This window comes from Triturus cristatus, chromosome 5_2 (assembly GCF_964204655.1).
Source record: "Triturus cristatus chromosome 5_2, aTriCri1.1, whole genome shotgun sequence".
Classification (NCBI taxonomy): Eukaryota; Metazoa; Chordata; class Amphibia; order Caudata; family Salamandridae; genus Triturus; species Triturus cristatus.
The window spans coordinates 20,617,320-20,645,246 of NC_140588.1; the positions used below are offsets into that span (position 1 = coordinate 20,617,320).

At 44.7% G+C, this 27,927-nt stretch overlaps 1 protein-coding gene across 3 annotated transcripts in view; it reads right to left on the bottom strand.

The window, feature by feature from the left end:
* CMBL (carboxymethylenebutenolidase homolog) overlaps nt 1–26,270 on the bottom strand; it is a 540,414-nt gene extending 514,144 nt beyond the window's left edge. For all 3 annotated transcript variants that reach the window (XR_014962064.1, XM_085606773.1, XM_085606772.1), the window contains exon 1: nt 26,038–26,270. The gene's annotated coding sequence lies outside the window, so the exon portion shown is untranslated. The remainder of the gene's footprint in view (nt 1–26,037) is intronic.
* Between the last annotated feature and the right edge of the window lie 1,657 nt (nt 26,271–27,927).

Sequence of the window (27,927 nt, forward strand, 5' to 3'; positions counted from 1 at the left end):
TTGTCTTGTGTGATAAACAACACACAGTTTGCTGTTGTTTTATCATCCAGCAATCAGAAAGTAGAGGAAGTGAAAACCAGCTAATCAAAGACAGTAAGACACAGAGAAAGGGACAAGGGAATAAGAAAAGGAGAAGACATGAATGAGAACAATAGAAACATCGAGAAGGCGACAGAAGAATAAAGGAAGAATTTCAAGTGATGACAATCTGGGCAAGAGGGGGGAAGGCAAGATTATTAGGCTAGAGAAACAAGAAAAGAAAGATGGGGAACAAAGGTGGATCTAACTATGATGTGATGCAAAGAAAGGAACAGTTGCAAAAACAACAGTTGATGGACAGAATGCAGAACAATGTCATACATTCACCCCAGTACAGAGATCTGGGGCTAAAGAAAGGAACCAGTAAGAAGGGGAGGGGGAAGGGCAGAGACACAGACAAAATGATAGCCATTAGTGGAAAAATGAGAGATGAGGGTGAGAGAGTGAGGTGCTACAAATGAGATACTGAGGTATGGGAGACACAAAGGGAAATTAATATCTACAACAGGGGGGCGGGGAAACAATGAGGGAGATAATGAGAGGAGAAGATATGAGTGGGGAACTGTAAATTAAGGAAGGAGGCACAGGAATTGGAGAAGACAGCTATGCAAGAGAAGCAAAACGAGAAGAAACAACATAAGAGAACAGAAAGGAAGAGCGAGTGGAAAGCATGAGCATTAGGAAATCTCAGGGGAGAGACACGAAAGAGAAAAATCAAACAAGGAAAAAAGAAAAATAGGGTCACAAGGGAGAATGAAAGCTAATGTGAAAATCAAAGCATAAAAGGTGGCAAAGATGAAAATGATGTCAGAGACAAAAGGAGTGCGCGACTGAAGGGAGAATGTGGGAACATGTAAAATTAGAAATAACTGAGGCAAATGGAATCACAAAAGGAAGGAACAAGGAAGCAGAGAAAGAGGGCAGGTTTGTCACACAGGAATGTCCTATTACTTACCGGTAATCTTCTGGTCCCATAGTCCTCGTCCCATTCCTCACAAGTGGAGATTACTATCTCCGCGACAGAAACAAAAGAACAGGAGCATGCTGGGATACCTAACCCACTCCCTCCCGCTGGGAGTACATAAGCGGTACCAGCCCAGCATGCAGCCTGAAAATACCAAGCCAACAACCGGAAGGCCGGCCGCCAGGGAGGGAGGGAGGGAAGTAAGGAATGGGACGAGGACTGCGGGACCAGGAGTAATGAAGATTACCGGTAAGTAATAGGACATTACCCCCAGGTCCCTCCGTCCTCGTCCCATTCCTCACAAGTGGAGAATACCAAAGCAGAGAACCCGGCCTTCCGGAACCCCACCAAAGCCTGGGGCACCAGACCGAGAAAACGGCACCCAACAGAAGCAGAAGGGAGCCCACAAGAAAACGCAGGCAGGAGTACACAACCAGCCACGCCCCCAACCAAGCCAACAGAGCCGAGACCCCAAAACAAGCAGGGGACGAGCAAGAAAGGACCGCAAACGAACACAAGACCCCCCGGGCAAGCCCGAAGGAGGCCCTGCACCCAGAAGCAAGACCCAAGGGAACCCCCAGAGGGGCAGAAAGAGAAACCACCCCCCGAACCACCAGGGAAAGGGAGCCCCGGAGAAGCTGAAGCGCCCCAACGGAGCAACCCAGCCAGGAAGGGCAAACAACCCGGGAGAAAACCACCAAGCAGACGCCCCAACAGGGACAAAACAGCACATCCCGGTCCAACGCTCAAGAGCGCACGAAAGCAGGCTGCACAGGGAGACAGGCCAAAGGCCCAGGAAGGAACACAGCATGGTAAGACAGAGAGCAAACCCCCCCAGAACAGGGAAGAAGGCGACCCACAGCCGGACCAACCCACAAAAAGCCACACCAAGAGGCGAGGGGAAGGAAGAGGAGAACGAAGACACGCTGAACTCAGAGAAACACCGAACGCGACCAACCACAGGACCAACCCCAACACACCAGGGGAAGCCACCCGCAGAGCCGCAAAGACCGAAGAGGAAGGAACCAGACCAGAAAACAGGCACCGACCCAGAGCAACAACCAGGAAGAAAGGGGCCAAGGCATCCAGACAAGGCCCCCCCCCCCCCCCCCCAACCCACCAACAGCTGACAACCGCGGCAAAAAGGAACCGGAGGCACAGAAAACCCACAGAAGGCCCAGGCCAAACGCAGGAAAGATAATCCGCCAACCCCAGCAGAGACACCGGATGGCCGCAGCCAAGGCCGCCACACCGGGAGAAGAAAACCCCGGCACAGGAACCAGCCAGAGGCCAGGACCGAGGCAACCAAAAGCAGGAGACACAGGGACACGAACCCAGGAACCCACCCAAGCAAGGCTAGGGAGAGCAACAAGCGCCACCCAAAGCAGACTCCACACACGGCCAGCGAACAGACAGGAGAGAAAAACCAAGGGCCGAACACAGAACCGGGGAAAACAAACCCCAGAAACGGGAAGGAGGAACCCCCACCAACCAAGAGCGGACCCACAGGTCAGGAGGACACCAAGGAACCACCCAAGGCGAACCCCAAGAAGGGCAAAACAGGAAGGACTAACAAGGAGGCCAACAGCCCAACAACGCAGGCAGCCCAGAAGACCCAAGAAGCCAACCGGACAACGCACAAGTCAGCCAGCCCGGAGGACCCCAAAACGGAGCAGCAGAACCCGAAAGGAGAGGCAAAGGGCCAACTGACCCAACCCCAAAAACCTCAACCAAGAAGGGGCCCAGGGACCGGCACCAAAGCAAGCCAAGCCACCAAGAGAGGAGAAGCAGCCGGGGAACAGAGAGGGAGACCGGCAAGCCACAACCGGCAACCAATACAAAGGCCACAGCTCACCAGCCAGGCTCAAAGGAGCAGCACAGGAAAGGACACAGGACCAACCCGGCACCCAGACCAACAGAGCCAGAACCACCGGCCAGCAAGAGGCCAAAAAGAGGCCCAAAAGCACCAGAGAACGAGCGGTCAGGGAAGAACTCAGGCAGGGACCCAGGCAGGGACCCCGCAAAGGTAGGCCAAAAACAAGGACCGTAAGGGAGCAAATGCCACAGAGGCAGAGCGGAGGCCCCAGCAGCACCCCGGAACACCCCAGGCACCCCCAAACCAAAGGAGAGGAGCCCGGAGAAACCAAAGGCACACAAACCCCGGGGGGAGCGGGAACATACCCAAAAAGGGAAGAACAAACCACGCAGAGCCAGCAGGAGCAACGGCCAGAGACACCACAGTCCGAAAGCAGGCCGCACTGGAGCGGGAAACGCACAAGCCCAAGGACAGGCCCACAAGGGGAAAACCACAGCCCCAGGGCCCAGGCAAAGCCAACCACCAGCACAAGGCCGAAAAAGGGGAGCGGGGACGCAGCAACGCGGCCCACACACCAGGGGAGGCCGACACCAGACCACAACCGGCAGCCCCACCAACAAAGCCACCAGCCAAGCCCAAGAGAAGGCACGGCGAGGAGGACACCGGGAGCGGCACCCACAAGCAGGAAAGAAGGGCACAGGGCAGCCCGAACCCACAAACAGGAAGGGGCACAGAAGCAGCGCACCCAAGAAACCAAGGATCCACCCAGGCAGAAGCCAAGGAAGACCCACAACACCCAGCCACCACAGGAGGCAAAAGGAGCGGCAGCGAGAGGCAAACGACCCCAAGCCACAAAGAAGAGACACGAGGGGAAAAGGAAACCACAACAGGAAACCAAACCCCACCATCCAACCCAGCGCAACACAAAACAGCACCAGGCAAGAGGCAAGCAGCAACACCAGCCAGAAAGCCCACCAGGGGCCCCACCAGGACAGCCCCGGAGCCAACAGCCAACCAAGGCCAAGACCTACCGGGACAGAGGGAGGGCACAACAGCCCCCCCCCCCCCCGGGAAACCAAGAAACAGGGAGCTCGGAAGCCTCAAGGACCCCGACGCAGGACGCAAGAAGCAACCCAGCCAAACACATGCAGGGGCCAAGCGCAAGAGCAGAGGAGCCGCAGACGGGGGAATACCGGGGGGCCGCAGGCCCACCTCCCCGACCCACAACCAGCACGAACCTCACCCACAGGGAACCCGCCGGGGAAGGAGCCCACCAACCCAGGCAGGAGGGCACGCCGGAGGGCAGGAGAGGAGCGAACGCAAGGGCACCGGCACGCCCAGCCGCAACACCAAGACAGGACCAGGCGCCAGCAGGGAGGAAAGGCCACAGGCCAGGAAACCCCACACAGCGAATCCCAGAGCACCGGCCAGGCACAGGGGGGCAGAAGAAACAAGGCACCCCGAGCCACACCAACACCCCCGGAAGGACGCAAGAAGCGCCCAGCACCAGGAGCCGCAGGCAGGCACCCAGAGAGGCACGCACCAGGCCTGAATCCACAAGAACAGGCAGGAACCAACAGGGCGGACAGGCAGTAGGCGGAAGAAGCCGGGCCACAGGCAACCAAAGCGGACATCCAACCAGGGGGAACAGAAGCACGCAGGGCAGGAAGGCCGGAAGCCCACAGGCCCGAGGAACGAACCAGGCCGAACCCCACCCAAAAACGAAAAAGCCCAGGAGAGCAGAAGCGTGCACAGGTGAACGGGTGGACGGCCACAGCACCCGCCAGCCCCGGCACACCCCCAGCAGCGGAAAACAGGGAGCCAAGGCCGCAGGCCAGTACAGCAGAAGAGCGCAGCACAGGGAAGAAAGAAATGCGGCACCCACCAGGGGGACAGGCCAACACCACCAAACAGCAGAGACCGTCCCCCAACCCCCCACCCAGACGCCATCCAGCAACAAGCGCCGAGCAAGCGGAAAACAAGGAGGACAGGGAACCCACAACCGGAGGAGGAAGCCGTCCCCCCCCGCAGCACCGGGAAGCAAGGCAGAGACACAGCGCAGAAAGCCACGCAACGCCCCCAACCCAGCAAGCAGGAACAGGGAACGCCACAAGCCAGCACGGACAATCCCCAACAGGAATCAACCAGCAGACGGAGAGACCAGAGGATGCCAGGTCCCAGAGTAGAAAGCGCCAGCAGCAAGCAAGGTGAGAATACCACCGAAGCAGCCAAGCAGGTCCCCCAGCCAAAACCGCCGAAGCAGCCCACCGCGCACAGCCAGACCCAGCAGGCAAAGCACAGACCACAGAGCCAGAGGAACATGTAGCGAAGAAAGCGGAACCGCTATGCGGTACTCACCACAGGGGCAGGAAGAGCACACCAAAAGCGCCCTGCCACCAAGATCCAGCCCAGGCGCCCTCCAAGACACCAGCGCCGGGCGAGGAAGGGTGCTGCAGCAACCGGCCAGACACTGACCCCCATCCAGGTCCACCCCTGCACCAGCAGCAGGGGCAACAGGGAGGAAAGAAGGCGAGCAGCACACCAACAAGCCAGGCAGGGAGACCAGGAGCACCGCCCGGCGCAGCCCCTGGACCCCCATAACAGCCACATCAGCGCGTCTTCCAGCCAGGCCAAGCCGTAGGAAGACGCGCGCTGTAACCCGGAAGAAATCCGGAGATCCGGCGCCCCAGCCGCAAAGGGCCGGGCGCCAACCAACGCGACTCCCAGCAAGCCCGGCAGGCCAGGAGACACAGAACAGGACATCGAGGACAGCCCAGCAGCCTGACGACCCATCCATCGAAGAAACACACAGGTAAGTCAGCAACACGTCCCATTCTGTCGGAAGACAGAAAAAAAGAACAGGCTGCATGCTGGGCTGGTACCGCTTATGTACTCCCAGCGGGAGGGAGTGGGTTAGGTATCCCAGCATGCTACTGTTCTTTTTTTCTGTCGCGGAGATAGTAATCTCCACTTGTGAGGAATGGGACGAGGACGGAGGGACCTGGGGGTAATGACTAGTTTAAAATATGTAATGGTAAGCCTGAAGCGCAGTATTAACATAACACACCAACTTCAGCTCTACTGGGAGGGATCAACTGAGTGACAAATACCCAAGAGGCAAATGAATAGCGCATCAGCAATTATGCAGTGAGAACAGGCGGAATGATTGTTAGCCACTGCGAAGGCCGCTTTGCGTATTTCCTGCTAGGAAAGACTCTAAAATAAATAAAATACTCGATAAACACTGGGAATCTAAACTGGGGTATTTGAACAGAGTAAGCTATTCTTTTAAGTGTCCTTGCAGCCCTTGCAAGGGAAGAAGCTAAAGATGCAATGTAGGAAAGCAAACGAGTGAGGAGAAACATGGAAATATAACCAGAAGATGAACATAATTAGGAAGGAGATACAAGGCAGGCAGAAAAGGAGAACGAACTGCAAAGCAGGCGTTGAAGAACAAAGCAGCAGACCAGGTAATACATGGAGCAGGGGGCTGCAATGCCCATGGACTTCTTGTCATGTGATGGTCTATGCACTCCCTTGAGTGAACATACAGTTCACATGCCACTGAAAGCCGGTATTACACACAAACAGAGCAACATGCAAAAGCACAGAAGTCTTTTAGTTTCGTTTACAGCGCTCTACGCCACAGTGGGTACAGCTCGGACTAGCACTCACAGGGCAGCCAGCGGGAGTGAATGAAGCATGTGTGACCTCTATCCTCAGAAGAGCGGTGCTAGGGGCCCCACAGAGAGGGCAGAGGATCTACCGTGGACACCGTCACCCTCGGAAGAGCAGCGCTAGGGGCACCCCCAGAGAGGGCAGTGGCTCCATTGTCTCCCCCTCGAACAGACACAAAGAGGCAGCAGCGGCAGCACCGGAAGGCCCGGTGCAGCCACTCGGTTTAAAGGCCGGGATGTGGCCTCGTCCGTCAGCCTAATTAGGCCCCGGGGACCACACAGGGCCGACATCGGAGGACGGTGCCACATTCTTCGGGAGAGCTGGACCGGAGCACGTGACAGGAGGGCTCTGCACAGTCCCAGACACATGCATGGTATGCCACGACGGCTGCATGCAGGCCCCCTGGAAGGTGCACTATTACAAATACTTGATGTATCTTGGCTACTTCTGAGTCGTCCGGTTTATGCACACGTGACACCTCCACACTTAAAGACAACTAAAACAAGCTGTCGCCATCGCACGAATGAAGAAAAAAAGTGCTTACCGACTAATTGAAGGAGACAGTCTAACGCCGCAAGTAAAAGATTGAGTCCTGATGGGTGGTCTTAAAAGGAGACATGGCGGTAACAAGGTGGGACTAAGAAGCCTCATTATCAATCAGAAGCCCGCATTTACCATGGATGATGACGCCAGCCAATGAAAAATATGGGCGGGGCTTCCCCACCACTTTTAAAAAAAGACCCTAATACAGCATGCCTCGCAAAACGTGCAGCTGCTGGAGCGGGTTATGCAAAATTTTGTATACCCACCCCAATTTGCATGTCGTTTTATTAATTAGATTAATTATAATCGTACTAATGGTTTGGAGTGATGTGGAAAAGACTAATCAATCTTATTAATGACCAAAATACACGTGGGATTTGCATCTGCATGGCCTAATTAATTGCGTGAACTAAAGTCCGTACGCATACTAATGATAGATAAATAGAAAGTTGCATGTTATATGTTGCTTTAGTGATGTAATTGTGATTCATGTTTTATTTTGTAAGTATAACCCGCAATGAGTGTTGCTTTTGCTAGATAATTACACACACATATGGGTATTAGCGAGGGAATAACATTTAATTAGTCATTTCTATGTATTAATTACGTTTTTGTGTCTCTTTGCTTAAGTTGTCCATTATAGCCTGCCTAAAGATGGCTGACTTTGGTGCCTAAACCGACTGCCAACGCTGAACAAGGCTTGGGTGAAGTGCGCCTGCGCTAAGATGAGCAACAATGGCCCCGTCCTGACCCTAAGCAAGATGTACTTATCAAGGCCACTGGGAATGGTGCCAACGCTACAGACAAAAGACTTTATAAAAGAACCGGAACCAGCAAGTATGCTGACATCATGGACTAAACTTTATGGGAACGAAAAGGATGATCCCTGAATTGTCCAATCAGCGAACTCGGATGCCCAAAATTAGTTTCTTGTTATCATCAATTTTACTATAAATTATGGTAAAACAGAGAGGTAATGGGATTCGTCGGAGCGCATTTTTCGATTTCCTGATGATATGCTGACGGAGAGGACGGTGACACTGCAGGACAGCTGTTAGCCTAAATCTCTGATGGACTGAATTAATGCCCAAATTCTTGATGAACTTAACCTGCTAAATTGATGGGCATAGATTTACGAGACTGCCAGATTTGATATAGAGGACGACTTTAGCCAGAATAGGTAAATATAAATGGCAACTTGATCAAATGAATGATTTTATTTGCAATTTTAATATAAATTTGGATTTGAAGATCTACAGAAATGAGTGGGGTTGTTTATTCATTGAAATGTGTTAATGTAAAGGTTAATTAGAGAATTAGGGTTTCACTAAAACCTTCAACGAACAGATCCGTCCCGGTTTGGGAGGATAATACCAGATGGGAAATAAAGGGCCTAATGAGTACTAGAAGGGTTTGTAGGTGTTGCTCATTAGGGTAAAGTGGTATCTTCCTCCCTCATTATCCAGCGCTGCGAAGGATAAAGGTCTCCTCCCCGCATGGACTAATGGTAAGTGTGCGTTGGTGTTATGGGCCCCACCAGCGAATGTATAGATAGTGTATATGTGTGTGTGTGATCCTTTGGTCCGTGGCAGTAGGGAGGGATTTTGCACGCTGCGCTGGATCAGTTTTTCTGGTAGCAGTATGATGGTTTGTTATTACTTGGTTTAGTGATTATTGCTTGTACATTGCTTATTGATATTGGTTATTGATTGGTATTGATTTATGTACTAACACTCTATGTTGAGTTACGTTGAGTTTAGTGTTGTTTGCACGGCTTCTGGGATGTAGGAAGTCGGAAGGTTGTAACGGTTCCGTAGTAGAGCAGAGGTAAGCGCTGCTCTCGGGAAAGACGGAATTATTGTTGCCCTGTAGGTACACAGGGGAAACGTGTGACAAGTGAAGTTGCACGGCGCATTGTCTGGGTTTGATTCGGTGACATCGTTGTGTGTTGCCATTAGAGACATTTTCTGTATAAGAGAAGTGTGTAAGATAGCGAAGGTTACCTATGAAGTTCTGGTCTTAGGTACCAGAGATCCAACTGGCATTCCGATAACGCTTATCACTGGAAAGGTAATAGGTACTCTCTGAGCTTGTTGGAAGGACAAACGAGAGGTAAGTGCTGCTTTGTTAACTATGCTATAATTCTGTAGTAGGACAGACTGTTCGCTGTTCTTGGGAAAGACAGGATTCTGTGTGAATGTACTACATTTTCTGGTGTGAACGAGTGTGAATGCAAAGGCATTTGGGTTGATTGCAAAACTCTAGGTTTATTTCTCAGGAGCAGTGGGTCTCCAACTATGTGTCTTAAATACTAGAGAAACAATTAGCTAATGCTGTTTAGAAGGGTGAAGTAGAGGGATGTGCTACTTTATCAACGGAAGTAATGATTCCGTAGTAGGGCGGAGGTAAGCGCTGCTCTCAGGAAAGACGGAATTCTCGTGAGAAAGGTCTTTTTGCTGTTCTTTGGTTAGCGAAGCGGACAATGGAGATGTTTCTATGTTGTTACTAACAGAAGTGTAGAAAATTGAAACAAAAACTTACTGAGCGGATTTGTAAAGGAGGGGTAGACAGAAGCAGGAGCAGGAGCTGCCGCAGCGGCTGCTGACGTCAGAACGACCGCGCTGGGATTGGACAGGCGGTCAGAACTGTGAAACGCCCCGGATTGGTGCGTTAGTGTACACCGCGCTAGGATTGGAGAAGAAACAGGGTGACGTAGATGCTCCTTATTGGTGCGTTAGTGTGAGTCACGCTAGGATTCGAGGACTGTAACAGTGACGTGGACGCTCTGAATAGGTGCGTTAGTGTGTAGTCACGCTGTGATTGGATAGATTAGCGGTACAGTTGTAAAAGGGACTAGCGTTGCGCGAAAGACAAGAAAATGTATTACGATCCTCCAGAAAAGGAGAAAAAGACCTGGTTAGGGAGAATTAAGAAGTGGTTTAAGAAAGACAAACCAGTTAAGACTAGGGAAGGACAGTTACTTCCTCCACCGAAATCCCTGCATCCTTTATGATTGCGAAATATGGGTATCATACTTGTATTTGGTTAGATAACTGGGTGAGATACACCAAGGACGATGGAGTGCTAGCTTTTCCAGAACATGGTTCGTTTAATTTGGCTGTTTTAAGAAACTTGAGGGAAAGAATGACGAATTTGGAACCAAGACCTAGACCGACACAGTTTGAGGCTTTGACCGAATGGGAAGGCGAAATGCATGAACGAGAAAGAAACAGAAGTGGTAGAGGATATAGGTACTGGTTTGGAAGACCATACAGACACGAAACGCATAGTGATCGAATGAAAAGATGGCGAGATGCGAGCATGACTGAGGGTGTGTTCCCTGTAAGAACTGTAGGAGAGAATGAAGGTCGAAAGTGTACGGAAAAGAGGCATAATTTGGAGTTGAGAGGGTATGGAGCGAATGAGTCTGAGGATGATGTTCTTGATGATATGTTCTATAAAAATCCACCACCGTATAGATCAGAACCAGAAATGTTAACTCCAAGTGCCCCAATGAGAGAAACAATGCAAATTATAAAATCGGAACCAGAATCCCTAAGCTTGAGTAAAAACGGTGATACCGGGGAAGTAGAAAGGAGATCAGAAGGAAGATAAAATGGAGAAAATTCAGTAGAATTAGCAAAAACAACCCTGGAATTAACTGAGAAAATAAGAAAATTGACCAAGAATTTAGAAGCAGTAACTGTTCCAGTAACAATAGGTCCAGCAATGCCCATTTTTGAAAAACAGAAAGACAGTGAGTATTGTTTGACAGTCCCTTACAGAAATAGTAACCCTGTAGAACAACCAAGAGTGAGACAGAATGAGAATCCATGGAGACAGACTATGAGTGTAATGGAACCGAATTTTACAAATAATCCATTTGTAGATCAAAATTGTGCAGAGAGACGTATGACAATGATAGAGACAGTGTCAGAAAAACAAAATGATTTTGGACACGGAAGTGTAGAAAAACCAGTAGGACCATCAACAGACGAGTTAAGTGAATGGTTAAGAAGCCTGCAGAAGAAAGACAAAGAATCACAATCAATTGATGTGGCCAAGTTACGAATGGTATTGGAAGAGTTAATCGTGGGGACTATCCCGACAGAAAAATTGAAAACCTATCAGGATGAAGAATAGTTATTCCTATGTAAAAGTGCAACCTGGAGAGCGAAAAATTTGCATGAAAGGTTAGAAGAAGTAGCAAATGAAATGGGTATTGATATTGAAAAGGTAAAAGCCTTACAGAAACCTTATCGAGTAGAATTCACTGAAAAGGATATTGAAAACATGAACACCACAGGACGAATAGTTCAAATTAAGGACATAATCATTTTGCTGAGAAAATGGGGAGACGTGGATAAATGGAGAAGCAGGTGGTATAGAAAACGCGATGATGCCTCAGATAAGACATTTTCAGCCTTTCCTGTAAGAGAAAAAGAGAAGGTAGTGACAGAATGCCCTATGAGAGAGATTCCAGGAGGAGGATATGTACATGTTCCATGGACAAGACAGGATATTTTGTCATTTACGAATGACTTCCCTCGACTACGCGAAAAGCCCGTCGAGTGGTACAGACAGGTGGACAGATTTGTAAAATTGTCTAAAGTACTATGGATTGATTTGAATAGTCTGTTTGATATAATAGTACCAGCAGACCTATGGTCAGAATGTAAACTGATGATAAACTGGCCAACCAAGGAATATCCAAGGGATCCTAAAACAGGAGCACCAGACCCCGAGGTGATGAAGAAGTATGAACAGGTTATGGTATTTCTGAAAAATAAAGTGCCCCCTAAAGAAACAGACTGGGTAAAACTTGATCGAACACACCAGGAAAGTAAAGAGTCAGTACATGCATACTATGAGAGGCTAATACAAGCTTTTAAGCAGTTTAGCGGAGACGAGAATCTGAGTGAAAAGGATTTGAGCCATTTTGTATACAGATTTGAATATGGTTTACGACCAGAAATTGGTGATATGATTAAACAGCATACGGTAGATTGGCAAAACAAGAAAATAGGTGAAGTATTGAGACATGCTAAATACTTCAGTGATGAAAGCGAAAGTTAAAGGAGAAGGCAATGTGGGCACCGGTAAAGGTAGCGGAGAGACAGGAAGCACAATTAGTGGAACAAGCAGGGACCAAGCCAAAATGTAATAATGGGAAGTACAAAGGGAACATTGAAGAAGCTAAAAAGAAATTTCCGTGTCATAATTGCGGCAGGATAGGGCATTGGAAATCCGAGTGTAAGTTTCCTCCGAGTACTAACAATGAAAATCCATAATTGAACCTACAGGTGCAGCATGAGGTGAGTGGTCAACTGCAGCAACAGCAGCAAGTTGTTCCCCCACAGAATCAGGTGCCAAAGCCGCCTTTTCCACAGAGCAGAAACACACAGAAGTATAGTAGTGAATCGGGATTCTATAATGAAGAACAGGTAAATAAGCTGCCGCGCGCTAGCGCTGTCTCGCAGTATTGGCTGCAACGCGATGAGAATGACGCAGAAGAGAGCTATTGACGGTGCCGAAGGGAGGAAGAAGAGTGCGTACTTGGCGCAACTCTAGAAGTAGACCAGACAGGACCTTTTGTAGATGGGAGGGTTAATGATGAAAATATTCCTTTCCTAGTGGATACTGGTGCTACTGGATCAACTGTTGGATCAGCTGATGTTAAGAATCTTCCTCTCTCGGATGAAATGATCCAAGTAGTTGATGTGTCCAACAGGCAAATTAAGACCTATCTTACAGAACCAGTGAAAGTCAGCATAGGGAAATTTTCAGAAATGCACCGCTTTGTGGTATGTGACACCAGTCCTGTACATTTATTAGGTAGGGACCTGTTGTGCAAAATGAATTGCACTATATTTTGTACTCTGGATGGAATAGCTTTTGAAACACCAGATGATGATGTATTGTATAAGATGACCCTAGCTAACAGAGAAAGTGAAGTCACTGAAACATATGCTGTATTCAACCCTGATGAATTACCAAAAGAACTGAGAAACTCTGTAAAGGCAGAGGTTTGGGATTTCACTGGAGAGGATGTAGGACTAATGAGAAATGTAGATCCAGTTAAAATAACTGTAAAAGAAGGAGTAACGTATCCAAATGTTCCACAGTACAGATTGACACCTGAAATAATTGAAGGTGTAACTCCTATAATAAAGAAAATGATCAGACAAGGAATCTTGAGAGAAATAATGAGTAGTTCATGTAATTCACCGATAATGGGACTGAAAAAGCCTAATGGGAAATTCAGGATAGTGCAAGATTTGAGAAAGGTGAACAAAATTGTGGTATCATGTTGTCCCATTGTACCAACTCCATCAGTGATTTTGTATCAGATTCCCCATGATGCAAAATGGTACACAGTAATTGATTTGTGTCATGCTTTCTTTTCCATCCCATTGCACCATGACAGTCAGCAAATTTTTGCATTTCGGTTTGGTGAGCGTATTTTGGCATGGTGCCGAATCCCACAGGAGTATACAGAAAGCCCCTCAATATTCAATCAGTTGTTGAAGAGGTCTTTGGAGAGTCTAGAAATGCCAGAAAATTCTGTACTGGTACAATATATTGACGACCTTTTGGTGGCGTCAAAGGCACGTGAAGCTTGTGAGGTAGAGACGATAGCCTTACTGAATCATTTGGCAGATGGGGGACTTAAAGTATCACCTGCGAAACTACAGTTTTGTAAAAAGGAAGTGCAGTATCTGGGACACAACATTGAGAAAGGACTAAGGAAAATAACCATAGACAGAATCAGAATAATAAAAGGAATGAGAGCTCCCATGACCCAAAGAGAAGTAAGAATGTTTTTGGGAATGGTAGGGTATTGCCGTCAGTGGATAGGGAACTTTTCCTTGATCGCAAAGCCTTTGGTGCGATTAACGAGAAGTGATGTAAAAGATACCCTTGAATTAAGCAGAGAAGAATTGGCAGCATTTAGACAATTGAGAGATGGTTTGTGTGAAGCACCTGCATTAGGTATGCCTGACTATGAAAAAGAATTTGAGTTGTATTGCAGTGAGAGAAATGGATGTGCACTTTCTGTGTTGACCCAGAAACATGGAAAATTGAGAAGGCCAATTGCATATTTTTCATCAATGCTAGATCCAGTAGCTGTAGGTTTACCTGGATATCTGAAAGCAGTGGCTGCAACATGTCGAAGTTTGGAGCAGAGTGAAGGAATTGTAATGGGTTATCCATTGAAAGTGTTTGTGCCCCATGATGTAGCAATTCTGCTGACAAGGAGTCGTACTCAGTATATGACACACAATCGGCTGACTAAGTATGGGAAGGTCATATTGGGTGCAACTAATGTGAGTCTTGCAAGATGTGTGAATGTGAATCCAGCAACATTGTTGCCTGATAATGAGATTGTGGAGGTAAGAGATGAAGTTGATCATGATTGTCTGGATGTACTTGATTTTTGTACCAAACCACGACCGGACATAAAAGATGTACCTTTGCCAGAAAGTGATTTTGTGATGTTCGTTGATGGGTCATGTTTGAGAACAGATGAAGGAGTGCTGAGTGCAGCGTATGCAGTATGCACAGTCGCAGCAGTAATTGAAGCCTCATATTTGAAAGGAGTGAAATCAGCCCAGGTAGCTGAACTTGTGGCTTTGGCTAGAGCATGCAAGATTGGGAAGAGTGTGAGAGTGACTGTGATAACTGACAGCCAGTATGGCTTCAGAGTCGTCCACGACTTCGGCCAGCTATGGCTACAAAGAGGTTTCCTGACCTGGAGTGGAACTCCCATTAAGAATGCAGAAGTGGTTGGAAAGTTACTTGAGGCGATACAGCTGCCTAAACAATTGGCTGTTGTAAAATGTGCTGCACGTAGTCAAGGTGGTGATTATATTGCCACTGGGAACAGGTATGCAAACGACATGGCGAAGTATTGTGCACGGAAACAGAATTCGGTCAATCGGGCTAAGGAAAGAAAAATGTCTTCTTGCTCATTGATGTTCACTAACATTGTGGGAACTTGGGAAGAGGTAAAACAATTGCAGAATGAGGCAGGAGATGAGGAAATGAGACAGTGGGTAAAAGCAGGATGTGCCCCAAGGGAAAAGGATCATGTGTGGGTCTATCGAGATGGAAGACCAGTTATGCCTGACAGCATGATGTCTACCATGGCACGGATGTATCATGGCCAGGGTCATATTGGACGGGATGCTATGATCAGGTCATTTAAACAGACCTGGTACAATGCAAAAATCAGACTTGTAGCAGAGAGTCTTTGTCAGAGATGCTTGATATGTCAGCAGTACAATCCTGGCAGGAAGATAGTAGTGAGTCTGGGAACAATAGGTCGAGAAGGAGGGCCTTTCACCAGAATGCAAGTAGATTTCATTGAGATGCCTCCCTGTAACAGATTGAGGTATGTTTTGGTAGTGGTCTGCCTATTCTCCAGGTGGGTGGAAGCATTCCCAACAAGAAGAAATGATGGGTTGACAGTAGCCAAGCTACTGTTGAGAGAATTCATCCCCAGGTTCGGGTTCCCAGTGACAATTGAGTCAGACCGAGGAGGACATTTCCAAACTGAGATTGTAGGATTAATTTGTGAAGCATTGAATGTACAACAAAAACTACATTGTGCCTACCGACCAGAGGCTTCTGGTGTGGTTGAACAGATGAATGGTACTATCAAAAACAGAATAGGGAAAATGTGTTTGGCTACAGGTATGAAATGGCCTGATGTCTTGCCTCTAGTACTCATGACAATTAGGGCCATTCCAGACAGAACCACAGGATTGAGTCCTCATGAAATAATCATGGGACGAGCAATGAGACATGTGTTTATACCAGTCAACAAGCTGATGACAATTTCTGATGACATGGTGTTGGAATACTGTAAAGGCCTGGCTGACGCAGTTCATTCTGTGTTTCATCAGGTTGGACCAGATGCCACCACACTTGAAAAGAAGCAAGCTCATGATCTGAGCCCAGGTGATTGGGTAAGGATAAAAGTCCACAGAAGAAGAAACTCGCTGGTTCCAAGGTGGGGAAAACCACGACAAGTCATTTTGACCACGACCACAGCTGTGAAGTGTGCTGGACTGAAAAACTGGATCCATGCCAGTCATACCTTGAGAATCCCAAATCCAGTGGACAGCACAGGAAAAGAATACTTTGATGAATCAGAATCAAGCACTGAATCGGATGACGAAGGGTCAAAGATACGAGGAAACTCTGAAAGGGGGGAAACAGAACAAAGATCAGCTTTAGTCCCCAGAAGTGTTGCTCTGAGAAGAAGATTGCAGATTTCCGAATCTAGTGATTCTGGAAACGAGCAAGAAGCGCAAGGTTCCAAGAAGGAACACAGGAAGAAAAAGGCAAAGAGTACTGAAGATGCAACAAAAGAAATACGTGAAAAGGAAGTACCAGATGAGAGACTTAGAGAAATTCTACCTGAAGTAACAAATCTAAGTGAACAAGGGACAGGTACAGAGAGAGAGGGACAGATTGCGGAAGACCCCAGAGGAGGCGTAGGGAACTGCAACATCCAGTTAGGTGAAGGGACAAGTAGTCAGCAGGAAGATTGCGTGCCGGAGACCCGAGGAGGGACAGAAGTAGGGAAAACTAAACAAGTGGTGGAAGAAGAAGTCGCTGAAAAGACAAAGCAAGTTGAGACAGAGTCTGAAGGGAGTGATAATGAAATACCTAAAAAGCGAGCTCTAAGAAAGAGAGCTTGGAGGAATGAAAAGAATGACAAAGGAAGTAAAGTTAAAAGAGTTGCAAGAGATGATGTTTGGCCCAATAAAATAAGGAACTGAGATACAGACTGATACGAGTAAATTCACAGAGAGCTGAACAGGTGAATGAAGTGACAAGTCAAGAGAAATCAAAAGAAGACGAATTAACTGAAGACAAAGAGAGTAGAAGAACAAGGAAACCTAATCAGAAGTATAAGTCACCAGAATGGACGTACGTGGCTCTGCCTGAACAGGGAGAAGAGGCAGATAGTCAAGGAAATCCAGAGGAGACTGTACTGAAAGTGGTTGAGGATGAAATAGAATCGGAAATCCTGAGAGTTCTCTTGTCCGACATTGAGAAGAAGACGAGAGGAGAGTGAAGAACGATGAGATGCCAAACTGAATAAGTTAAGAAAACTATTGATGAAGAAAACAAGATATTGAATTAAAAATAGTGACTGGTAGAACCAAATAGGTGTTAGAACCTTAGGTTAGAAAAACTAGTTGTGAAGTAGAAAAGGCTAAGTCAAAAGACACGGTCCATTTTAACAAGATGGCTAACATAGAAAGTAGTAAAGGTAGATGTACATTCATGAAAAGATGGTGTAAAATGTGTTGTTGTTGTACAGGATTATTAATGCTTTTATGGAGCACCCTTGCTCTTGTCATTTCTTTTAAGGCTACTATAGACACTTTAGAAGGACATAGTGAGAATAAAACTAATATAGGGAAGATTGCAAAAGTAGTTCCAACTAGAATAGATAAAAATTATTTGCATAAAGACAGGTCAATAACAGATTTTTCTAATAATGTGTTTCAAAATTATTGTATGAATATGTAAAGACAATGGACGTACGGGACTGCTACGCATGTATGCAGCTACGTGCATCTGTTTCTGAGGGAGTGACATATCATCACCTTCCAGCAATGTATGGTATAACATGTAGTGTAATAGCTAGTTTGTTTTATGAGACAGGGAAATTAGAATATTATTTTTCAGATGTAGATAACATTTTTGCGCAAGTGCCTTCTTATAATAAATTGAACAAAGTAAAGCCTGCTAAGGTATTAGGTGAATTCTTTTTAGAAACAAATGAACTAACATTAGAGTATATTTTTAGAAACAGTTTGAAGAAGGAGGAAAAGACATTCCTAGACATGGTTGAGGAAAGGAGATTGAAAATGCAAAAGAAAGCAGTAGAAGGGAAAGTGGAGAAAACAATCTGGGATATAGAGAAATAAAAACATTTGAAAGGAGAAGCTAGTCCAACAATAGCTTTAGATTGGCCTCACAAAGGGAAATTTTGCATTCGAAGGAATCAAACGGTGTATGATAATTATTTTCTAGGTAATAGTGAGTGCCATGATACATATCGAATCATGGGTGGATGGGGATTCAAAGGTGGAAGAGATCCAGTCTTTCCTGGATTATATTTTATTTGAGGGAACAGGGCATATTATCGTTTGCCAGACCATTGGTATGGCACATGTTACGTAGGCCTGGTCTTTCCAAAAATCTTTCACATGGATAGAGGAGAAGATGGTGTACATAGCTAAAGTAATCAATTAGCTAGGACCAAGAGAGAATCTTGGGCAGAAATTGTAGGTGATATTTTTCAGGCATTGATACCAGCAGTGGGAATAACTCTGAATGCAAACAAAATTAGAAAATTGTCAACAGTAGTGGATGTTGAAAATTGTCAACAAGCACCGCTGGAGGATTTTTATTGGTTAATACTGAAATGGTTGCCATGCGTGCTATGGGAATGCAAAATCGACTTGCCCTTGATATTTTATTGGCAAAAGAGGGTGGAGTCTGTGGAATGCTGAAAGTGCAACATTGTTGTACTTACATTCCTGACAAAAGCAAAGATCTGAAAACTTATATTAAGAATATTACTGAATTGCATGATAAACTTGCACCACTGGAGGTTGAAAGTGTTTGGGATAGAATGGGTAAGAAAATAGCTGCTATTAAGAATTTCTTAGTCAAAATAGCTAGTACCCTTATAGGTAAAATATTGTTTCCATTAACATGTGTAATCTGCATAGTTGTAATGATAAGATTATGTTGTATTTGCTGTAGAAACAAGAAAAATAGGAAAAGAATAAAAAATGAAAATACAAAAAGAAAAGATAAGAAACAAGATAGAGATTTGGAAGAGATAACATTAGAAGAATGGAAGGAGAGTATATATAAAACTGCAAAAAGAGAAGAAATGGGTGAAACTGAATTATGATTAAGAGCAAGAAAACATTTTAAAGATTCCGTAAAGGCAGAACAAAATTTTGGGTGGTGTGGTGATAAAATCACCAAAGGGGGGATTGCTGGAGGGGGTTATGCTAAATTTTGTATACCCACCCCAATTTGCATATTGTTTTATTAATTAGATTAATTAATTAATTATAATCGTACTAATGGTTTGGAGTGATGTGGAAAGACTGATCAACCTTATTAATGACCAAAATACACGTGGGATTTGAATCTGCATGGCCTAATTAATTGCGTGAACTAAAGTCCGTACGCATACTAATGATAGATAAATAGAAAGTTGCATGTTATATGTTGCTTTAGTGATTGTGATTCGTGCTTTATTTAGTAAGTATAACCCGCAATGAGTGTTGCTTTGCTAGATAATTACACACACATATGGGTATTAGCGAGGGAATAACATTTAATTAGTCATTTCTATGTATTAATTACGTTTTTGTGTCTCTTTGCTTAAGTTGTCCATTATGGCCTGCCTAAAGATGGCTGACTTTGGTGCCTAAACCGACTGCCAATGCTGAACAAGGCTTGGGTGAAGTGCGCCTGCGCTAAGATGAGCAACAATGGCCCCGTCCTGACCCTAGGCAAGATGTACTTATCAAGGCCACTGGGAATGGTGCCAACGCTACAGACAAAAGACTTTATAAAAGAACCGGAACCAGCAAGTATGCTGACATCATGGACTAAATTTTATGGGAACAAAAAGGATGATCCCTGAATTGTCCAATCAGCGAACTCGGATGCCCAAAATGTGTTACTTGTTATCATCAATTTTACTATAAATTATGGTAGAATAGAGAGGTTATGGGATTCGTCGGAGCGCGTTTTTCGATTTCCTGATGATATGCTGACGGAGAGGACGGTGACACTGCAGGACAGCTGTTAGCCTAAATCTCTGATGGACTGAATTAATGCCCAAATTCCTGATGAACTTAACCTGCTAAATTGATGGGCATAGATTTGCGAGACTGCCAGATTTGACATACAGGACGACTTTAGCCAGAATAGGTAAATATAAATGGCAACTTGATCAAATGAATGATTTTATTTACAATTTTAATATAAGTTTGGATTTGAACATCTACAAAAATGAGTCAGGTTGTTTATCCATTGAAATGTGTTAATGTAAAGGTTAATTAGAGAATTAGGGTTTCACTAAAACCTTCAACTAACAGATCCGTCCCGGTTTGGGAGGATAATACCAGATGTGGAATATAGGGCCTAATGAGCACTAGAAGGGTTTGTAGGTGTTGCTCATTAGGGTAAAGTGGTATCTTCCTCCCTCATTATCCAGCGCTGCGAAGGATAAAGGTCCCCTCCCCGCACGGACTAATGGTAAGTGTGCGTTGGTGTTATGGGCCCCACCAGCGAATGTATAGATAGTGTATATGTGTGTGTGTGATCCTTTGGTCCGTGGCAGTAGGGAGGGATTTGGCACTCTACGCTGGATCACAGCGCAGGTGCTGCAGCGCTAGGCGAGACCTAAAAAGGGGACAGAGGGAAGGCTAAGTGCTACCGCCCCATATCCCTTCTTGATTCTACATCGAAATTGATGGGTAGAATCATGTTAGGAAGACTAGAAAACTGGGTCACCGAGAACAACATCCTAACTGAGGTCCAGTATGGATTTATAAGGGTTATTGGCACAGTGGAAAAATGTGTAAACCTTGAGTTATTAATAGGAAAATACACCCTAGCCAAGGAAGGTTAGCTACACCTTTGTTTTGTCGACCTCACCTGTGATTTTGACATGGTTAACCATGCTAAACTATGGGCAAACACTGAAAGGGTTAGGTGCCCCATATGATATCTTTATATATCTATGACAGATTTACACTTTTTTAATTTCTAGAGTACGGTTTGGCAGAAAGGGTGAATGTACCCCCAATTTCAGGGTCATTCGGGGATACGACAAGGTTGTATTTTAGCTCCCCTTTTATTCTCCTTATATATAAACAACGTTGATCCCTTTTTCCAAAATTTAAATGTGGATGCCCCTAAAGTCGGTTTATGTGCAACCCAATACTCCTATATTCTGACGACGGGGGACTGTTGTCGAGGACCGCGAACGTTCTACAATGTATAATAGAGAAATTCACGCAATACATAACCGAAAAAGATCTACAGCTGAATCTTAGTAAAACCTTTGTCATGACATGCGGGAAAAATAGAGTGAAGAATAGACAACATCATGTGAGAGGTATCAAAATGAATAGAGTTACATCCTTCTCCTACTTGGGAATAATTTTTAATAGGAACCGTACCTGTGGCTCACACATTGAACTATGTAACCTGAAATTTTTACGATAAAGCAAGGGCATTTTTTGATTTTCACCCAAAATAGGTAACAAACCAGTATGGGAAATCCTTATCCTGTATAGGAGTAAATGTATAACAGGCGCATGTTATGGGGCAGCTATATGGGGAGGGCCAACACTATTCCATTACAAACTCAGGAAAACAAGTTTTTAAAAAGAGTGTTGGCAGTCCCAAGTTCCACTGCTGCATTCATTGTACACAAAGAGCTGTCTGTATCATACATTAGTGATTTTATAAGCATAGCAGCATTTACATTTTGGCATAGGATTTGGACGAAAGATGAGACCAAGTTCACTAAGGACATAATTATGGCTTGCCTTGCTCTTGACCATAGAAGGAATATTCCTTGGTTAGAATATATTTTTAATCTTTTAAAATACTGTAAGGTAGACACAGATCGTAATGAGCCGTCGTCAATTCAGGATTATAGTAAAAGTGATTTAAAGACAAGGCTTGCTACTACTAGGGAACGTGCAAGAAATGATGAAGCCAACCTAAAACAGAGTGTTGTGTCTTACTGTGAGCGCCCTTTATCGACGGGCATTCAACCATATCTTACTTCGGTAGGAAATATTCAGCATAGATTTTACTTAACTAGGCTAAGGTTGGGCTCCCTACACTATTTAATAGCTTTTCCTAGATTGGAAAAGTGGAGTCATAATCTCCCAAAGTGTCCTTGTGACGGTACATCCCTTCAGTCAACAGGATATTAAAAAATATGTGTTAAAACCACTCCTTTTAGACAATAAGCTATATCATTATAAACATGCTTTTAACTATATCTGTAGTTTGGAAAATGCCAAAATTATGAACGCAGTTATCGTTTTTATACAAATGGCAATCAGGAAAAGAAAGGAAAATTCTTATTTAGAAGCCCTGACGTATGAAAAATCAGATGATTGATTGTCAGAAGGTCTATACTCTCCTTTTCTGATATTAGTTATTGCCTTGCACTTTATATACTTTATGTAATTGCCCCTTGATTAAATGAGATAAATGACCTTGAAAAACAAAAAGTACTCACCCTAGTTCCCCGATTTCTAGGTTTTTTAAAGGAAGTTTTATCTTTTTGATAGGGTATTGATGTTTTTATATTATTATATGGAATTTAATATGTTTTTAAATGCTTATTTATATTTGAATTTAGTAATTATCAATTGTCCTTGTATTATTAATTGCTATATTGTTGTGAGTTAGTAATTGTGATCGATATGGAGCAGTAATTTGCTTATAAACTGTTTGTGAAATGCCTGCATGTAAGAAAAATCTTTTTAATATCAATTTTAATGATCATTAGGAATGCTAATCCTTTTGATTAGAATGCTTTTATGGTTGTATATTATGCACCGAATAAAGCTTATTTGACTTGACTTGATTGAGAGAGGTAAACCCAAGTACGATTGTTAATTCTAGGAAGGAATACAAGCATAGCTTGCTGAGGGCTAAGAAAGAGTGGATTTACAATAGATGGAGGGAGATATCAGAGGCATGTTTGGCCAGAGACCACAAACATTTCTAGAAGATGATTGCCAGTGGAGGGACCAACATAGGGTTCGATTCAGCAAACTATGTTCCAGCTGCAGATTGGTTTTACACTTTTCAGCTCTGTACCATGAGGAGGGCATTAATATCAGTGAGGTTGATCTGTTATATAGTAGCCTCCAGAGTTGTAATATCCCACCGTTCACAAAGGAGGATGCTATTGATTCTCTAGCCTCCTTCGTAAGAGCGAGGGCTCCTGGCCCAGATGGTTTATCCATAGACATGTTTGTACAAGACAGTGACGCCTGCAATTGGGGCCCCTATCCCAGAATCATGGCAGGAGCTGAAGAGATCGTGGTGTACAAAATAGGAAACAAACCCCTACAGGTTAACTATAGACCTTCTAGATTGTATACAAAAGGTTTTCTGTAGCATGATCTTAGTAAACATCCAAGCATGGATATCCAAAAGGGTATTATAAGCCCACTCCAAGTGGGATTCAGAGTTAAAACATCTACAGCAGACAAGGTCTTCCAGTTTGTTTTAATCTACTGGAAGGCCATTTTGATCAGCAAGGGCAACTTTTGTAGCCTTTCTCTATCTTAAATCCGCTTTCGACCTGGTCCCATGGCTGAGATTGTAGCAGGTTCTGCAGGAGATGGGTATGCACCATGAAATCCTAGCCTTACTGATCAAGCTTCATGAAAATAACTTTGCCATGGTTAGACTGGGTCCCAGGGCCAAATGACAGCCAGGATCCCAGTGACAAAAGGCATAAGGCAAGGGCGTGTATTGGCCCCTACCCTCTTTTCTTTATATTTGAATGGGATAGTATATTCCCTTTACGAGTGCTCAGCGGATGTTCCAACCATAGCCTAATAAAAAGGAGGCCCATACTGCTGTTAGCGGACAACACTCTTTAAATCTCAAAAACCCTGAGTTGTCTCCAAAAGCTTCTAAAAAAATGTAGTGTTTTTTGCCCGGATCATGGACTAGAAATTAATGTAGCTAAAACTAAATGTATGGTGTTTAGCACCTCGAAAAAGGTCAAGGGTAACCTGAGGCTAGGGGATAGGTTCCTAGAGAGGGTTGACTCATTTGAATATCTAGGAATCAAACTCTCGTCCAACATATACTGGCCCCTGCACATTGAAAAGGCTTGTTTAAAGCACATACAGAATACTGGAGCCATCTTTAAAGAACATTGTGTATCCTTTACCAAGCCAGTTGAACCAGCCCTTTAGGTGTATGAGGCCAAGGCTATTAGTGCAGTGCTTTATGGTACTGAGCAGTGGGGGTTTGTCGATGTTTCCGCTCTGGAGCGGACAGAGAACTTTTTTAAGAGCTCTGTTCTCAGTTCCATCCAGTACCCACCTGTACTCCCTATTTTTGTACATCTGTGTCAAAAAGGTTGCCCTACGTTCCCTGTTGCATTGGCGAATACTGTGGGCTACTCCAGAGTTAAGCCATTATGCTGCTGCCCTACATGATGTCATCAATGCTGACAGATTCCACAAAATATCTTGGCTGTCTTCAATCAAGAAGCTGTTGATCTTGTTGATCTTGTTAGGCCATGGTATTATTTGGTAACATCCAGCTATGGATATATTGCCGTCTAAAGGAGCATTGAAACAACAGTACTGGGCATTGGAAATACAGAGGGAGGTGCAAAATGTGGTAGGCACCTCACTAATTGGGGATTTTGTCATTTTAAAGTAGTGCATGGGTTAGAGATGTACTGGAACCTAATGACTGTCCCGTTAGATAGAAAACTATATCATCTATTTAGAGTAGGGACACTCCCTTTAAAGTCTTTTACTGTAAAGTGGTCAGGCTCTTATACTGGTAACTGCCCCTATTGCACTGGACAGGAGAGCGTTCCACATCTGCTGTTTGCATGCCCAGCCTATGCAAAGGATAGCTTGGCTTGGCTGGCACCTGTGTGTAGACCAATGGGGACTTTGTGTCACCACACTGCCTTGAGGATACTAAGAAGGGATCCTTCTGCACTGTATGTTAGCGCAACAGCAACCTTTTTGGTGTGGATGTGGTCAAAAGGATGACTAGCTATCAAATGATGATGTTCCTTATTAGTTAAAATTGCGACTGTCAAATAATGATTTTATCAATTTTAAAATCAATGCTAATTTTTAAATATCTTTTTTAACTATACATAATAATTTGTACAAAAATAAGATGTGAAACGATTTTAGGCTGTAATATATGATAGGTTTTACTAGCACTGAATGTTGTTTATTAATTATCTTGATGGAAAACTTTTATGGCATTGCATTCGTTTTTAACTGAACTGATATAACATTGTAGTATACTCATTATGGATTTCAAGCAATTCTGTTGTGCTGTCGTTTTTGTTGGAATTTGCAACATTGCAAAATCACCATATTAATGGTTATTTTTAATTTAAATAGAAGGTAATCATGAAATATGTAATAAAAAATAATTGAAAATATTTCGTTTTATTTCATATGGTATGCACTATTAAATATACAATTATTTTCATTTACATTACCACTGAAGAGTGTTTAAATTTCATTTAGGAACTAGTGTTTCTGTGCCATAAGTCTAGTCAAAGACATGGCCATTAACTAGTGATGTCATGCATATAAGGGTTTTGTAACAGACATTTGGCACTGATCATGTTGCTCTAACTCCGGATAAGCACACTGAGCTGCGATTCCTATTACGTTTGGCGAGGTTAGATTGAGAATATGTTTTATTTTTAGACTAGAGTCAGGTTCTATTTTGTAATCCTTGAATTCTATAGATCACACCCCAAAGGTAATAGGTTCAAATTCAGCCAGGGCCTACTCAGCTTTTCATCCTTCAGTGAGTAATACTTAACTGAGTTAACACTTGTTTACTCCAGTGCTCCGAAATTCAAAACTAGCACTATATTAAATATAGGCTAATGGATGCTTTATTTTTTTTTTAACAAATTAGGTGGCAGGTCAACAGCGATCACATGTTTCCGCGCAGTGAAAGGCCATTAATAAAAAACGTTGACTGATCACCCTTCAGCAGCTTATTGCTGTATTTGGGTGTTAAACTAGTACCAATGAGGTGAAACGTTTGCCAAAACACTGTTAAGGTGTAAAAATGACAAAATAATGAGGTAATATTATCACAAAATTACACCTTTGCACATACTTGCACATTTTCTACAGAAAGGGCACCTTTCAGAAAACTCTCGACTCACCTAAAATTGCACAATCTGTAAGTAGTAAAGCACGGGAAAGGAAGTCGATCCCTCCGCTTCTGAAAGCAAGTAATATTTCACTCCTATCTTCCTATGTTCTTCTCCTGCACATACAGAGGGCAAACTGGTCTGCTAAATAACTTCTGGTTTTCAAGAAGACTGACTGCTTTTCCAGCGCCACTTGCACTTTGCTCACATAACTCGTGACTGCAACAATCTCTTTTAGCGATTACACGAATTCTTCTAGTCACGTTAGCCAAGTGTTTAAACTGACGACGCAACTGGACTGCTAACTATGCATAGAGTACGGCCAGCTGTGGGCGCCATGATATGGATGCGATCGGTTTCTTCGTTTTATCTGTCATGTGTTTTTGTACAGAGCAGTTGACAACTGCGGGAATCGAAACAGTTTTTTCAGTCTGGAACACTTTTGTTGTTCCACATTTCTCTTCAGTTTGCACGTTTAGAACTTTGTTGGAGCTTCACGAATATACATGCTTTGCCTATTTTAAAGAGCAATGTGTAACTCCTTTTTAGGTCTCGCCTGACCAGCGCTTTAGCGCTGCTCTGGCGAGACTTATAGTAAGCGCGTTTTGGAAGTGCAAACAGTGGCTTTGCAGGCCTCCAACTACAGTGCATGTGACCCGTCCGGGCGCGCGCACCATTTGGAGTCCTGCAACCACTTGTTTGCTTTCACTTTAGCCGTGATTCATCGCACCATTTGGCAGCCTGCGTGCCCGCCCCCACTCCCCCTCCCACTCCGTCAGCTTCAGTGCGCGCTTGTTTTCTTTCTTCCTCTTTAACTTTGCATCTTCTTTCCCCGTTCTCTTTTTGTATCTTACTCCATCCTCTTTCCGTTATATTCCACTTTCTCTATTTCTTTCCTTTCTCCGTCTCACGCTTTCTCTTCATTTTGACCCCTATATTTCTTTCTTCGCTGGTATTCGTTGTTTTTCTCTTTGGTTGTATTTCACTTTCTCCATTTTACTCTTTCTTCGCTCTCTGTCTCACACTCTTTCCTTTTTCTTTGAGCTCTATATTTGTCTTACTTCCCTTGTTCTTTTTCTTCCATTCTTTTTGCATGCCTCGCTCGTTTTTTTCTCTCTTTTCACCTCCCCTTTCTACCTTGCTTTGTTTCTCTCTCTGCCCATCTCTGTTTAACCCATCCAGGCCCCCGTTGCCTCCATCTAAGCCTCTCTCTTCCTATTTTTTAAGTTGTGCGTCGTTGCAGTATCTGACTTCTCCCACACTCGGATACATCGCCAGGTAGGAGGCAGCACGCGCCTCCCGAGGACGTCTCGTGACCATCTCTTTGTTCCATGATATAGTTGAAATTGATATGCCTACAACAGGCTTCCTGGAAATAGCATATATTTCCAAATCTTCCTGAAATAAGACGGCATCCGCCTAGGCGCTGCATTGAACTGCATTAAAATTACAGTTATGTAGCGCTTGGCACCCCTGACGAGAGGCGGCAGCGCTATATGTTGTGTTAAGTAAATGAAGCACGTGCCGTGCTGATCAGTGTTGATCAAGGTGGGATAATGGCATTTTAATGGCAGCTGGTGTGTGACAAGTGTATGACCGGTCTCAGTTTGTTACAAACACCGATGTCGTGGTCCAGGTATATCCACACAGTGCGCACAGCCCGGCTGCCCGGGGGAGGGGTGAGGAGGGGGTGTGCTGAGCACGGCTCTGCAGCTGAGTTCTCCGTCTCACATTATCAGGTACAACATTAAACTAGGGGAAACCGTACATTAGTGCAGCCTACCAGCTGTCCTTAATCACGTGCGCCCCCTGCGTGCAACAATTCACTGTCCCCCCCCCCCCCCCCCGCCCCACTGCCCTCGCGAAAAATATTTCGGAGTAAAAACCTAGCACAGTGGTCAG